This window comes from Dicentrarchus labrax, unplaced genomic scaffold, assembly GCF_905237075.1.
Source record: "Dicentrarchus labrax unplaced genomic scaffold, dlabrax2021, whole genome shotgun sequence".
NCBI lineage: Eukaryota > Metazoa > Chordata > Actinopteri > Moronidae > Dicentrarchus > Dicentrarchus labrax.
The window spans coordinates 12,088,760-12,103,358 of NW_026136706.1; the positions used below are offsets into that span (position 1 = coordinate 12,088,760).

At 39.9% G+C, this 14,599-nt stretch overlaps 1 protein-coding gene across 9 annotated transcripts in view; it reads left to right on the plus strand.

Moving 5' to 3' along the window:
* The first annotated feature begins 582 nt into the window (after positions 1-582).
* map2 (microtubule-associated protein 2) overlaps positions 583-14,599 on the plus strand; it is a 92,802-nt gene continuing 78,785 nt past the window's right edge. For 3 of the 9 annotated variants that reach the window (XM_051403927.1, XM_051403928.1, XM_051403929.1), the window contains exon 1: positions 584-657. The gene's annotated coding sequence lies outside the window, so the exon portion shown is untranslated. Of the gene's footprint in view, positions 658-945; positions 1,023-14,599 lie in introns of all 9 variants that reach the window. The other 6 variants (XM_051403935.1, XM_051403930.1, XM_051403932.1 and 3 more) reach the window with 3 other exon arrangements.

Below are 14,599 nucleotides of genomic sequence, written 5' to 3' on the forward strand. Positions count from 1 at the left end.
AAGCCGAGCAATAAGCTAGTTATATTTAAGTTAAGCCAAATTTTATTCGTATCACCCAAATAAGAAATCACAAATTTGTCTCAAAGGGACTTCACAATCTGTATGTTTGGGCAAAAAATGGAAGAAACTTCCAGAAGAGCAACAGATGAATGGTCTAGATATCAGAGACACACATCACAGGAGCCACTTTGACATGAAATAGTGGGTTAAACACAGGTGTTACCAATGATACTAATTAAAGTTCAGTACCATTTAGTGTAGCAGAGCATTCCCAGTGTGCCAGCATGCACAATAGCAGCACCCTGTTTGAACTGAATGGAACACAACCTTAATAAGCACCATTGGTAACACCTGTGTTTACTCACTATTTCATGTTTAAATGACTTTAAACAAAAAAAAAAAAAAACTACAGTTGATACATTGTAGACGCTAAAGAATCAAATTCAAATGTCTCCTAATTGTAATTTAAAAAAAAAAAAAAAAACGATGTCTCTAATCCCTCGAAAACGGGTGGAGCGCAGCACCGTAATTACCCGAGCACTGTAACAATGTAACGGCGTGACTAGCAAGCCTACGGTCATTACGGTAAATGTAGGCTGCGGAGCCTGTGTGTCCGACAGACCGGGGAGTTGCACTGAAAGACACGGCGCCGAACAGGTAAAAAAAAAACCAAAAAACAACTGACTTCTTCATTTATACAACAGTGTGATAATGCAAGCGAATGTGTATGAATGGCAGTGGCAGTCGAAAAGCTTGTGATATTGACGGTCAGAGGGAAGGCTTTAGCCCGGACAGTGAATGAGCATTTTAGCAGGCAGTGGAGCTGAAATGATGAGGTGCCCCCTTCCTCTGTGTGGATGGAGAAAGGGACGCATTGTTCATCTAACTGGAGAACTGGGTCTGGGTTTTTATGACTCTCTGCTGTCTCATCTCTGTTTTTTTCAGCCAGGTTTAAATGAGCAGTGTTGCGGAATTTGTCTGATATGAAAGCAACAGATCAATCAACCAAATCTCTCAGATAGGTAAGACTTATTGATTTTGCCTTTTATAGCGATCATTGGTCCAATTATAACACGTTCTTGAATATGCTTGTTCTGTTGACGGGTTGAAAGGATAATGTCTGCATTGTGCTACATAAAGCCTCTACCTTATTGCGGTCACTGCGGGAACTTGCCTTGCTGCGGTGGCATTGCACGGCTACCAGGCTGTAGCAATCCTATAACACATTATAGGAAAGCTATAACATGAGGTTACTGTGAAAAATTAATTGAGAGAGAGAGAAAAAAAAAAAAGCCCCTATAGAAATATATAATAGTGGTTTATAACGTGAGCAACGCTGCCTAATGGGAGAGGAAAGAGAGAGAGGGGTGCAAATACAGGTGCTGAGTCATATTGGATGGTTCCTCTCAGATTGATCATTCAAATTAAAGCCAAATATATGCATTTTATATCACTGTCATTGTCACCGATTTTAAGCTGCAGCATTCATGTTGTTGGATTTGATTAAATTTGAAATAATGTGTTAAGTCTTGTTACGTTAAGACCTGATCTCCTCATTAAACCCAAATCTACATTATAAACCCTGCATATACAGCTAAGGCAGCCTGGGTTGGTACACCTCAGAGACATTTTTTTTTTTTTTTTTAACCTCATACTGATTGGATGTTAAATGGTCAGCTTAAACATAATAGATCTAGGTCTTACACACTTGTAGGCTAATCAGTCCAGTCTCATTTACATACAGGGGCTGGGTATTGATTTCCGTCTGTCGTGTCCACTTTACAGCAGTGTGTGCAGATACATTTAAATGCCTGATGCATTCAAGATGAGGCAGCAGCTCGGAGCTCCTCCTCACTTAGTGGTTGGGCTCACACTCCTGGAAGACTGTGGCTGGTAATCAATCAGTTTGTATCATTTCACCTTGTTCTGCTTTTTGCCTGCTGTATGCGTTTAAGCACAGGAGCAGATTCAGCTGCGTACCGACTTGATTCTTTGGCCATTACGTGCTCCTAGCCTGACTATAAGGAAGGGCAGATGAGAGGTTACGAGCAACGATTCGGGAGATTTCTCACAGTTGATGTCTGTAGTTTGTTTGTTGAAACGTGTGACTGTAGCTCCTGCTTGGTCTTACATAATTTCTCTATGATATGATGGCATCTTGTGTTTGCAACTCTATGTCTGTGTTTGTATGTGTTTCATGCAAAAACTCGTAATTCTGATGCTAAATACTTGATATAGATTTTGTGAAACTTGGTAGGCGGGCTGCGTTTATTGATTGTCTTTGTTTTTTGGTAAGGGCTTAGAGGGGAAATGAGCCTCTGAGATTGGATGTGCTGGCCGGTCTTTACAATGATGTGCTTTTTCCCTAGCAGAAATATAAGTTAACAGTTTTTTCTTGCTGAGTCAGAGGTACTTTCATTTGGAAACTCATTCTGAAACTGATTGTTACAAGCTGATTTACAGAAGTAATTTGGTAGTAAGTGAATATTCATTAAGTATTCATCATGTGCAGTGACATCAGCTAAAAGTGCAGATGTCAAGGTGATGCATGGGCGGTCTATACCTGAACTAATGAATCACTGCCTGTGCGGTCAATACAGTAGGAGGCTGGATGTCAGTCAGCGAGGAATCAGAATCAGAAGATGAACCAGAGCACTCAGGGTTTTTTTAAAAAAAAAATTTTTTTATGGTCTCTCAATACCTCAATTTATACAATAGTGCTGTGGATTAATGCAGATTTATAGTGTGAATAAATGAATCACAAGCTGAGAGTGTCTGGCATAGCGAGGGGTTTTAGTTCAGTGGGGAATGTTCAGTGCCTGATATTAAAGGCCATGTTAGAAGTATGGAGAAAGATGGTCTCAGTCTCAATATTGAAAATGTCCCTTGCGTTGTCACTGACAAGAGACAACTGGGTAACAGTAATTGGGCAGAAGAGTGAGGGAACCTTAAGGTGGAATACGGTCACAGAAGCTGAGAAAGGGAAAATGGTCCTTAAACATACAGTGCTTTTAAAACAGAACTTTAAAACCAATTGTTTATTTAACTGGTAACCAGTGAAGGGAGGCTAGTTGGTACCAGTCAGGAGCCTGGTGGCAGCATTTTAGACCACCTGCAGGGGGGACTGCCTGACTTCCACAGTTACAAAAAAAAAGACAGAGTGACAGTTTCTATATACTCACCTCAGACAGAACATTATTGTATTGATGTTCCAGTGGAAGATAGAAACATCTCAAGTTTACTTTAGTTGTTTTGAAAAATCTATTTAATTTACAAACTGCAAAAAACAGGAACACAAAGGACACAGTAAAGAAATGGTGACAATATGAGGTGAACATATCATCTTATGCAGTTATAATTGTCCACTGCACTGAGGATCTAATGGACAGACAGTTGATAGTTTGGGTTATAAATGTGATGTTCCCTTCTGTTTCCTGCTCCTGATAAGATTGTTTGGATTAATTAGGTTAAACTGGGGATTTGTTGTGTTACCACAAGGTGTTGCTTGCCCTAATGGACTGTTGTGCTAATGCTGTGTCTTGATGTGTTACTGCATTTCTATCTCAGCAGTTATATTTAGCCTACAGTGTTGGTACAATTAGTAGATTTGAAATGAAATGAAAAGGTATGACCCAGGCTGTAGAAAGAAATCCCTCAAAGACCTGTTAAATATGTCTGTTATATTTCTTGTATAGGTATCTAAAGGGGGGGAAAAAAACACTGAATCGATCATTTTCATTGTCTTCAGTGCAGTTGGCTGTCAGAGTGAGCAGTCCAGGCAGAGGTGCCAGCCTAGGTAACACTGCAACAGGCCGGTTCACACTCGTGTGGTGCCACGTACTGTAGGTCAGCTTTACATAAGCCCTGTGTGTCAGTGACTACCTAATCCTGATTCCTACAAAGATACTTAGACAGTCGGGCACACACACACACACACACACACACACACACACAAACACACAAACACGTACACAAACAAGCAGTCCTCACTTGTCAGATTCAACAATTGACGTAATGCTCTGTGTGTATGTTTGTGTGTGAGACAGAAAATGTGGGGAAGGCTCTCTGTATGAAAGAAGAGAGACACTTGGTGGTAGCTTTGGCAGCAGCACCAACACACTCACCCGGCATGTCTGCCAGCTAGCTGCCAATCTCACTCCCTCTCTCTCTGCCTAAGTGAACTACTCCAGGTTTTTTGTAGATTAGCTTGTTGGTCAGCGTGCTTATGAAGTTATGAGAAGATGATCCTATATGCTTCATGCTAATGCTCAACTAGGGCTGCAACTAACTATTATTCTCATTATTGATTTTTTCTTTTATCAATTAGTGAATTGTCTCCAAAATGCCCAAATCACAATTTCCTCACATCTTTAAACAGTTTGTTTTCTGGACTGCCCCCAAAATGATTTAAGTTATCAGGAAGACCCCAAATTGACTCACATTTTGTGAGTCAAATCTCTTTTCTTTTTTTAGCTATGTCATTGTACACAGAACAATGCAGGAGCAACAGCATGGCAGGCAGTAAACTGTATAAACCGAGTCTGAAAATTATTACAAATCAAAAACCTGTGGAAGCGGAGAAGGGTAATAGAAACGGAGGGGAGCGTGATGCTGGGACAGCGTGAGGCAGGGCTTTGGTGATGACTGTTAGTGAGGTCAGCTAAACCACTTTTGATCCAGACGACACTATCAGCAGCCTGGCAAGAGAGACGCTCCGTGGTGCGCTGGGATTTTATAACCAAATTATGAGCAGGACTCGCACTTTTACTTTCTCTGACCGTGTGGAAATCTGATGAATCTTACAGGTAAAACACAGCCTCTTACACAGCCCTACTTGTTTTTTATTTATAAACAACAGACCGAAACCCAGAGATATTCATTTTACTATCACATAAAACAAGAAAGAAAAGAAGCAACAGACAAAATGAAATGTTTGACATTTGTGCTTGAAAAATGACTTACAGTTATCAATAGAATGTACTATATTCATGTTATATACTGTATATTTATATTATATTTAATTTAATTTGTACCAGTCCCTCACACAAAGCTGCCAGTCTTACTGTAGCAACATATCACCTACAATGTATTGTTGTTTAAATGTAGAGTTGCTTTGAGTTTCTAGGCCGTCAAAACTTTGGCACAATATTATATATATATATATATATATATATATATATATACAGCCTACATTCGCTTAATATATTCAAGTTGAACAATTTCAGACAAGCCATCATCATGGGTTGACTGCCAAAGTAAAGTATGGCAACCCATTAGGGAAAATCCGCCATCTCCACACAGTAATATTTTTGAAATTGGGTGAGAGAGGTGGAAAGTACCAGATGTTCAGTACAGAAATAAACTAAAGGCTCACGCTACAGAAATGTGACTCTTTTCTTTCGTTTGAAGAGTTATATTTTTAAAGACACCAATAAATGAAGTACCAAAACATTTATTGAACATGCTCTGTTGACAGTATTGAATGAAAATACCATTTCGCACTCTTATCTCCACACTGAAGATGACCTCCCCTCTTTTCAAGGATGGAGAGAGTCAAGAAAAAAAACCAATATGAAATACGGGGTCTATAAACAGCTTGCATGTCGTTGATAAAGTGTTTGGCATTGCACATTAGCTGGCTGCATTCAGTTTTACAGTAGAGGGCAGAGGGCCAAGGATACCTACATGGCAACTACACATTTAATGTCTAGTGTGTTGTTAAGATTGTGTGGTAATAAACTGTAAACTGTAATTTACACTTGTATGTTTTTTCCCAAGTCAGGGTCAGTTACAGAAGGGCAACCTTTAGCTGGATGAGTCATTGTCTTGCCAAAACGTGGCCTGCAACAGACTACGTAATCCTTGTTTTTAGCCTAGAAGTTGATGATAATTTGTGGACCCCAACGGTCAGTTAAATAGAGTGGGGGATGAGCAGTAAAAGTAAAAAAAAAAGTTTTTTCAAGGTTTTGTGAACCACCACAACCTCACAAGGTCCTTGAGAATACGGTCAACAATATAGAAAAAAAATCTAAGGCTGATTGATTACAATAGCATGCAAGATTAGCTGACAGATACACACACGGACACACACTATTTAATAGTTCAGAACCTCCCTCAAGCATGTATGTTTAGCGGTTCCGGTCAGATTTCATGTTTGAAGTGAGTGCTTTCACAATCATCTCATGTCTATAAAAAGAAAAGCTCACCTATTGTTCCATTGTCAAAGAAAATAAAAAAGTGTAAATCTTAATCCTAGATTAGCAGTAAAATGCTGATGGACTGCAGAACGCTGACCTCAGTTGTTGTGCACTTGACAGTCCTGTCAGGGAATGGGCCAGCACACTGACAAGTCTAAGCTCAAGTCATTTCCATTTTTGGCTGTTGTTCAAGAGCGTAACGGCTGACCTCACCTGACCTGCAACTAAAGGATATCCACTTTGTCCACTGACAGATTTCTACCTGCTACACAGCTCAGTGATATTCCCATTTTTTAAATGTCTTGTTGAGCTTCTGTTCTTCGACTTTTTGATTCTTTTTTTTTTTTTTTTGCCCTGAGGGACACTTGAGGTCAAGCTAGCTGACCTTTAGTTTGTGGGAGGCTGAGATCAGTCAAGTCAAACCCACAAGAGTCCGTCCCCACACCCAGACTCTATCTGTCTTCCTGACAGCCCTGAGTTCACGATCGACATCTGCTGTTTGTAGAATACTGAAACTCCATAAGTGAACCTCTTAGTGATAAAACTACAGTACACTACTTTTAAGGCATGTACTTTTTTAGTAAGTTAGCTTTTCTGTTTAAGTCCAGTGCGTAACATTTAGGAGGATCTAGTGGCAGAAATATGCATAACTATATTATCAGTGCATAATGACTTGAAATAAGAATAAGAAAATAAGAATCGTACCTTAGAATGATTGATGTTTTATAGAGGTGGTGAATATTAAATTGCATCTGTTTGTAGTAGGTGTACCTAATATCCTGGCAAATGAGTGTATTATTCAGGAATGCAAGTGTTTCATGCTTTTGACAGTACCTTGTATTTGGTCAAGATGTAGCATCATATGGCACAGGAGTAGTCTATATTCAATTCACATTCATAGAATTCAATTTTATTTGTATAGCGCCAATTCATAACACAAGTTATCTCAGGACACTTTTCAAATAGAGCAGGTCTAGACCAACCCTTTAACATATGTTTCACCCAAAAACCCCCAAGAAAAAAAACCTTGGGGAAAAGGGAAAGGAAAAACTGCCTTTTAAAAGGCAGCCTAGGACAGATCCCCCTCTAGTTGGGTGGTCGTCTGTCTCGAATCAGGAGAGAGAGAGAGAGAGAGAGAGAGAGAGGGAGGGGGGGGGGGAGAGAGAGAGAGAGAGAGAGAGAGAGAGAGAGAGAGACAGACAGACAGACAGACAGACAGACAGACAGACAGACAGACAGACAGAAAAGTGACAGCTTGCAATCTAAGCAGGACCATGAGAGGCCCACTAGGAAGTTAGCAGGAACTCCGGGGACAGAAGAGTTAGTAACATGCATTAAAGGGGAAAGTAAAAAGGGAGCTCAGTCACCATTCACACAAAACACATAAAAAAAGGCACAACGTCCTTACTATGTTTCATTTTAGGGCACATAGTTGGCTTCAGAATCGGAAAATCTCTTCTGAAAAAAAAGAGTAGGGGGGGGGAAAGAAAAAAAAACTCCTTTTTTAAGGGTTGGTGAACTCTCTTGGTCCAAAACACAAAATGATCCTGGAAAATTTTGAGACAAGGCTTGTTTGAGAAGCATATGTATTCCTGCTGCATATCACATAAAGAAAAGCAGCAAATGTATAAATAACTAAACGATGCCAAAAGATGCTACTAGAATTTTGAATGGGGAATTTATTTTTGGCACCAGTCTGATGTCAGAACTCTATAGAATGTAACTATTTCTATAGAGCTATAATCACTTCACCCAACAGTAGATGACAGAGCAGATAGAGACCTCATAGAAAAACATGTGTGGGCTGAAACAGGAAAAACATAAGGGTGAGTCACAGCTCACCTAACTATTTAGTGTTGCCTCTCCTCTCCTCTCTCCTCTCCTCTCTGCTCTTCTCCTCTCCTCTTTATTTGTGTCTTGCATCTGTGTGATTTTTCAGTATGTGTTGGTGTGTGTGTGTTCATGTGCAGCACCACTCAGTCTGTGTGTGGGAGTGTATGGTTGTGTGTGGGTATCATTTACAGATTTGTGTGCTTGTGTTAAAGGAAAAAAACCAAATCTCTCTCAATGTCTCTCACTTTGATATCTGTATGTGTGATGTTTAGTGGATCTCAGGATTTATTTTGTGACATAATACTGTAATTTTGTTTCTTTCAGCCTGTTTCATTCAGTTACACTGAGTTGTTTCCTGCATTTGCAGAATGCCTTATACAAGTGTGTGGGCATAGAGACAGCTAAATGACCTGTTAGTTAGATAATGTTTTGCTATACTCAAACTCCATTGTAGTTGCACTGCAAATATCTCAATAGCATATCCACCATTGTGATATTTGTAATACAGTAGGGATGTAACAGTACACAGAAGTCACGGTTCAGTTCATACCCCGGTCACTGGTTTCTTTCAACCAATCACAGCTGTCTTGGGCGGCACAAAGCCCAGGATGTAGCACCGCTGCCCCTGCAAAATAGTATCAGGGTTAACTTGTTTTGGTGAAACATTTACACGTGGAGAGACAGGCCCTGGTATTAAAATGGCTAAATCCCTGCAAAAGGAAAGGAAATAGTTGCTAGCTTGTTTAGGTTCGTACTGTTAGAGAACGTACAAACCTAAACTAGGTTTCTGGCTCAGAAGTTGTTTTTGTCTCACATAGAAAGGGAATTTTGAAAATGGTAACACGCAGATAGTAGAAGGGGAGAAGAATGGCTTGTGAAATACTATGCAGGCTTATGCCCGCAGTCTACATCCGGTTAGTCAGACTAGGACTCATGGTTCAATGCAAGTTTGGGACAGCAGGGGCAAAAAACAAATGCGTAAGGATATCTTTTCTTTCATTTGGGTGACGCCATAGAATGTGCATTAGCATGTTTGATATGTTTCCAAACACTTACCTTTGTTTCTGACATCACACAATTAAAGGCCTGATACAATACAGTATATTAGCAAACTGACGATGATCTCTCCATATTATCATTGAGTGTGTGAGCGGTGCAGAGACTGGGACTCACCTTGCTCATTATCAGAGCAAAATCCCTGAGATGATCTAAAGGTGATCCAGAGACAGCATTTTCCCACCTAGTACCCATTGAAATCCCACCACCCACCACCTCCGTATTCAGAAGGGTTTAAAAAGGAAATACATCAGTTATGTATCACGAATATCCCCAAGCCTTCTCTGTGTTTTCATCTTTCATGTCTCCGTCAGGAATTCTTCATGCACTGATGACGGGCTTCACAATCTTAAAGATGAGTACAGCTACCATCTGAGAAATCCTGTCACTCAAGGTGCAATAATCTATGAGCTTAATAGAAAAGAGGTTTCCAAAGGTTCTTGATGGGGTTTCAGGTGGTCCCCGGCGGGTGTAAACGGAAATGTATTAAGCCCTGGCTCAAATGTGGCCTTGCATGTTTTTACGTGTGATGTGTCATAACCTCACAAAACATTGTGTATGTAGTTATCCTTTTCCAAATCCCCTCCCAACAAGAGGAAATAGTCTAATATACTGTACATGCAGACACTGAACACTAACAGCTTACATAAATCACTTGTTTTATAGTCTCTGTCGGGATAATTGCAATTCACATCACTTTACTGAATTGCTTTAATATCGCTGCTCTGTCTCCTGTTCTGCTCCTCTTAACGGTTTGTCTTGACGGAGCACAGAGGTTGATGGTGACGCCCCCTTAAGGTCTCCGACACAGGCCAGACACAGTAGCTCCTGAATGACAGCGCTGCTCAGGAATGAAATCTTCGTTTTTCTTTTGCAACTAAATGAGGAAACAGGCAGCGAGCACTCAAGTGAACAGCACGTTATGACCTCTTTTCACCTACATTAACACGTGTCTTAGATAATGGCATTGTATCTTGTTAAATGCAAAAACCCCATCAATTTCAGGTATAAATGTACCTATGATATGTTAAAAGTCAATTTATTCACACCAGGGGTAGTGAGAGATGCATTCAACCACATTAACAACAACAGGGGTTTAATGAAATGTCACAATGTTCCAGATTAACAATAAATGTCAGGCATCTTGTAACCATGAAACAAGCAAGATGAGGATTATATTGTGGATTACAAGGGGGAAATGTTACCTGAGGAAGTGATGTGTGCAGTTGTCGTAAAAATAAAGTCGTAGTAATGAAGGGAAATAATTAGAAGGAAAAATTAAACATATAAATAACTTAAATCAAGCTAAATAGATGTATTATCTTTTTAAACACAAAAGTACAAAGTGGACTAAACGCTGATTCACAGTTTGATTTTGGTCTTTCATCGCCTGGCGTGCTGGCTTTTCCTGTTTCCCACCATATTGCGGGAAGTGTCACCAGACGCTTTGCGAAGTGTGTGATCTGCGGTTCTGAACTTGTTGTAGATCTGTGGAAATATAGAACATAAAAGCTTACAAGCTAGACACAAGAAAGGAACATGAATGATTCCCTCATTGTTTTGAAGTGTTACGTTTCATGTTTTCAGCGGTCGTCTTTGGGGAAGCAAGTCGTCCCTCTTTCAGTTATGTAATAAGCACTGATGCCTACACGCATGTAGACCCACACAGAACAAAGCAGATGTTCAAATACACAAAGATCCCTTCATAGTCAATTAGAATAGATGACTGGATGATGTATCTCTTAACTCTGGTACTTTTTGAACCCTGTTAAATGCTGTGTGCCATTGTATGTGTTATACTAGACTTTTCTCCCCTTTTGACAGACCAATCCTATCAAGTAACTTCAGTATGACTGTCACCAAATCCTACTAGAGCATGATCCACACTACCCCAAATACCACAGAGCTTTATTCTGAGATATCCACCAGCACAACTGTGGCAATGACACATTATCGTGTGTGTGTGTGTGTGTGTGTGTGTGTGTGTGTGTGTGTGTGCTTCCTTCTCTAAAACAACCTGTGGGTTGACTCTTCAGGGGGAAGGTAAGCAGCTCCGTCTTTTAGGCTTTAATCTTTGACCATCTGTTCTGGCCAAACTCTATTTTGATCACACCCTACCTCCATGTACTGCACCTGAAACGTATACTGGAGTACCTGTTCAGTCAAGCAAATGTACAATTTGTGCACAATTTGTGTTAATTGAGCTTAACAATATATGCCAGTTAAACATATTTAAGGTATATTTAGATATAATTTGTTTTCACTACTATAGAATGAGCCTTTTTTATCTACACAGGGAGCAGGTTCTCTTCTACCAGGTTTTTGCAGTAGCCCGGAACAGACAAATCACACACTGGTTCTAGAGATGACCTTTTGTTTTTTTCGAGAGTTTCGCAGCCACCGTACTTTCTCCTACACGGTTGGAAGGGAAGTGGTTATTCAGTTCACCGCTATATGACACTAAATCCAATACACTGGTCCTATAAGAAAGCAAGACCCTTTCATGTTCAGCATAACACTCGAAAGCTTGTAGTAATAATGTGGTTTTGTTATGTACTGTAACTGTTATGTACTGTAAAGAAATTGACTACATGCCATAAAAACATTGAATACACCTTTTTTAGTTCATTCAACTGATAATAATCTGATAGTCTATGTGTATATACAGTATGTGTAAAGTGCACAACGTTGTTGTGTGTTAGTAATTGGTCTTGGGAGGGAAGACTAATTTGTGTGAAGTGAACATAGGTTTTAATGTCATTTTAACAGAAGAGTTGTGTGGTAACAAACATATTGAGTCATGTGTGCACAATGCGCACTCATCTTCCTAAAGTGCACTTCCGCCAACCAAAGAATGAATGTCACGTATTGTCCCATTGTGCCCAGTTCTTCCTCCACCATCTTCCATGATAAAATAGATCAACTTGAAGGCAGCTGGAGCGTATCCCCTATAGTATGTTACTGTCTCTCTTGTGCATTGTTTGTTATTGTAATAATGAAACCCAAACCTATGCTAGGGCTTCTAATTCATGTCTAGATATACAGTATAACAATTTCAAATGGAACACTAAGTAAAGGGTAAGAGTGCATTAAATCAGGTGTTGAATTGATTATGCTGGACCAATAAATAGAGAAAGTTTGTTCCTCTTTTTGAGACTACTGAACAGCAAAATATACACAACAAATATCAACAAGGTTAGGTTTCCACAAAAAAAAGAAATGAGATCTTTTTAAACTAAAATATGTCAGCCATTCTTGGTCTCCATCTGCCTCTACCGACTTCCCCCTTTCCATCACATGTTTTAACATAATTGGAATGAAAACCATAGAGGCCCAAAGTAAGGGCATACAAAAGAACCTGCACACAGAATAGCCCAAACAATACAATAGTTATTAGATTACCTGGATTAAGAGCTAGTTTATATAAGATTAAATGTGAGTGGGAACCTTCCTACTGGAGGAAATTACAGGATTAGACTAGTTGAACAGAGGATGGGATTACTACTGGCAGATCACACATACATACACACACACACACACACACACACACACACACACACACACACACCACAATGGCCTATTGCAGGGAGACTATCTCTTGAAGGGAATTTGGTGATTGGGAAAAGGATGGAAAGAGTTAAGAAGAAAAGTGGGGGTGGTTGTGTGAGATCTTGAAATTAATTCTGCAAAGTGCTTTCTGGTGTTTGGTCAAATTGTTCAGACTAAATAGCTTTGAACTTGACACCTGCACCTTTCTGAGTGAAGCCATGCACTACAAGACCAGTGACAAGCGAAACAAATGTGGTAGAGATGCATGCTTAACTGACTCAGCCTGTCAGCCTGTATTCAGGGGTTAGTGACATGACTCGAACACATACAGCACAGACCTGGCAGTGCAAAACATTTACTTTACTGAGCAATTTTACCTCATTCTCAGCCAGACAAAAAAAACAACAAATTAAGATAACACAATTTTTTTCAGTTTCCCTTGATTCAAGAATTATCTAGAAATGAATTCCAATAATAAGACATAATAAAGCAGATTAATGCAACATGATACAGAAGACAATTCTTAAGTGTTGTACAATGTTGACTAATTGCGAGCCCATAGAGAGCAAAGGTTTTAGGACTTCCATTATATATAATCTAAAGTAGATCTAATGTATATTCAACTGACTTATATAACTCAACTTGCTCCAGCCAGCAAAGACACACCGCCAACTGTCCGGATTAACCCCTACTGACTTACATTCAGTCTGACGAGGTCAGACTAAGCACCAGTATGCTTTCAATTCCTGCTAAAATTGTAGATCAAGGCTTGTTTCTTTTTTTCCAGTGGAAGCCATTAAGTCAAACCACCCTCTGTCCTCACACCTGCACACAAACACACACACACACACACACACACACACACACACACACACACACACACACAGTCATTCTTGCTACTCTCATGCAGCCTGCAGTCCATTAATGCTATCCAATCCACGCCCTCTTGATTTGCTCATTGCAGTGTTCTGCTGTGTTGCAGCACATGGGTTTATGTGCCTTTCTCTTGTTTCCAGCAGCAGGGGCTGGAGCGATGAGGGGTTGAAAGAATCACGGAGAAGGAAGTGTCTGCACCCTGCCAGCTCTTTCCTTATATATAGTCACTGCTTGCAGGAGACAGCCTCAGAAAGGCAAGACTAGATCAGCAGGATCATTTTCCCTCTCCCTCTCATGGTTTCCCTCTCTCTGTGTATTTCATACAGGCCAAGTGTGTGTTTGCTCAGCCGTTGCATCAAGTGGCCCTTTTGCTTCCATGGCAACCTGGTATTAGAAATTCATTCTGATTTGGAGATAACATTTATAATTATTGCTCACTATTGGGTGGTTTGCATTTATGTTACATGTATATACAGAGAGAGAGTGAAAGAAAACCAGTGATGACTGACAGACATTTATTGACTCATTTTTATGAACATTAGAGACTGTTGAAGTTAAATTGTTTTCTGTGGCTCTGGTTGAAAAACAAGGTGGGATACATGGTGCCAAATTAAGTTAACAGCAGTGATTATCTGAGCTCTGTAAGGAAATCCCACTCTGACTCTTAATTGGGTAGATTGGAGAGTTATGAAGTTAGATTGTTGGACAATTCAAAGTATGCACATAGTTCACGAAACTACACAACAACAAACATAACTGACCTGCAGTCACAAACAGTGGTGTGTAATAATGAATTCAGTATTTATTTAACTCTTTGTCACTGGTCTTCGAGTGTCTTACTAGTGGCTATGCTACATCCTCTTCCTTGTTCATTTCTCCTGTAACCTCACCCCCATCCCACCCAGTCCCTTTACTTTGTGATGATAAATGTGGCGCGCAGGAAGGAAAATTAAAACCAAGGTCAAGCTATTGTATCTATGTGATGTGTGTTGTGTTTGTGCTAATTGGGTTATATTTCACGGTGCTGCTCCATGTTACGCTTCAGTGTCCCTGGTCACTGCTTATTGATTATTTTAAGTTCCATAGTA